General features: G+C 46.5%; 1 protein-coding gene across 1 annotated transcript in view; it reads right to left on the minus strand.

The window, feature by feature from the left end:
- Window positions 1–2,218, minus strand: part of Rnf165 (ring finger protein 165) — a 100,493-nt gene that overhangs the window by 12,893 nt on the left and 85,382 nt on the right. The window lies entirely within an intron of this gene.

Genomic DNA, 2,218 nt, shown 5'->3' on the forward strand with positions numbered 1-2,218 from the left:
ATAGATAGATAGATGATAGGTAGATAGATAAATGATAGATAGATAGATAGATAGATAGATAGATAGATGATAGATAAGAGATAGATGATAGGTAGATAGATAAATGATAGATAGATAGATAGATAGATAGATAGATAGATAGATAGATAGAAATATAAATAAACAAAAACAAATAAACAAACCCCTCAATATCTTTCTCACCACTGGGCCCACTCTTGCTGAAGCAGAGCTCATTACAAGAGAGAAGAACCTGTTGCCCCAGTGGGAATGAGACGAGCAGAATGAGCCCAGCGTGGGTCTGCACAGAACAGTGAAATGTGGACCAGCCTCCTAGACCCTCATTCTTCATGTTCCTCAGGGCAGCAGGGAATGGGACCCTTAGGAATGCAGAAAGGTTGGAACAAGAAAGCAGACCAGGTCTGGATGAATAGGAAATCCACAGACTGGGCTGATGCACCTCACTGCTCCTGACTCCTCGAGAGGTGACCCTCTTCTGTCACCCGAGTAATCCCACATACATCGTGGGACCCTGTGTTTGTGTTCAAATCACTCAGCTGTGTACAAGGGCTCTGGGTGCTCCGTGTGTGCCGAATTCAATCAAACTGACTTGACTTGACTGCTGTGGGACAGGATTTAATCCAGACTGCAATTAAATCTTCCTAATTTGAATCTGCTAATTAGGAAAAAGCTAGGCTGAATTTGGCAGTAGTGTGATTTATCTTTGAAGAGATTGTTCAGTTTAACAGAGAGCATCCGAGAATGCTCAGAAGACGGGAGACAAACAGAGAATGCTTATAACACTCTTCCTGGCACCCAGCAAGGAGCACGGGAAACGGGCAGCCGGCAAGAACTACACTGCGTATCGTTCTCAGCTATCATGGAAGGAGCTCCCAAAGCCACCCCGATCGAACCAGCTTTCCTGACCCAAGGTGTGGAAGATGACACAGCTTTTAAACAGTTGCCCCTCCTTTTCCACTAAGGAATATTCTCCTCGCCCCACCACAACTATCTTGCATTCTTTATCTAAAAGTTACAAGAAAAACAAAGAATTCCAGGATACACATCACCATTACAGGCTATCTGTTTCTGTGTCTCTACATGAGCACGTAAATACATGTGTCTATGTGTATCCCTCTTTAGACTGGGACATCTTTACCGAACTACTGCTGTATACCACTACCCTCCGAACAAAACTGCCTCCATCTTCCTGAGATCAGCCGTGCCTGTATCCCAATCAATCATGACAGGGGCTGTGGACTGTTGACATTCCCCCAGTAGGAGGATGGAGCGGATCATTGCACTTCCCAGTGCAGCTGCTTTGGGTCACACATAATCCTGTAAGCTGCTCCTCATCTCTACACTATACAGGAGCCCAATAAACAAACTCCTTGGTTCTCAGGGGCAAACTTTGCTGAAATCAAACTTTTGGTTTGTCATTTAGAACTTGAAATGCATGGGCGTGCTATTTCCCCAGGAAAGAAATCTTAGCAGTAGCCACTCAGAAACCCACTCAGTACCTGTGACTACTCAGTAAACTGCATGTGTTTTTAAAGTACCTGAGAGGGTCTAGTCGCACTCCTTTAAGACCAGACCTTTCCTGGGCTACATGCGTTAGTCTCCAATGCCTAGGGCCCTATCTATCAGCAAGCCCGGCAGTTGTCAAGTTCTGCCAAGCACCCTTAGGAGTCCCTGATTGGGCTGCAAAGTCCCAAAAGTACAGGCAATGGAAAGGCTTCCTAGGCACCTGTCACTAGGACACAACGACATCCTCTGCTTCCTCCTTTGCTTCTCTCCAGAGTCCTAAGCTTACCTCTAACCTCAGTCCAAGTCATGCTCGCTGTACTGCCTTTCTTACACACTCGATCATTTCTCTGTGGCTTCTTCCCTCCCCCGCCTCCAGGAAGCCTTCCCTGACCATCTCTGAATTCTCCTCCCAAGCTGTCCTCTAGAGTCCACTGGTTTATAGTACTACTGAACTTAGGAAACACTTCACATCTTGTCTCCCTTCTTTCTGAGAGGATCATGAACACTGAGCTCCAGTCTTGGCACAGGACATCGTCCAGTTCCACTGAGCAAATTCCTGCATCCAGACCCTGCAGGTGGATGAAGTAGACTCCGAAGCTGAATGGACTAAGGGCTAACCTGCATCATTCAAAAGTGATGCAAGCCGGAAACTTCACGGATCTGGCGCCATCTCCCCATTCCCTTCCCTCCCTCC

Source organism: Mastomys coucha, unplaced genomic scaffold, assembly GCF_008632895.1.
Source record: "Mastomys coucha isolate ucsf_1 unplaced genomic scaffold, UCSF_Mcou_1 pScaffold13, whole genome shotgun sequence".
NCBI lineage: Eukaryota > Metazoa > Chordata > Mammalia > Rodentia > Muridae > Mastomys > Mastomys coucha.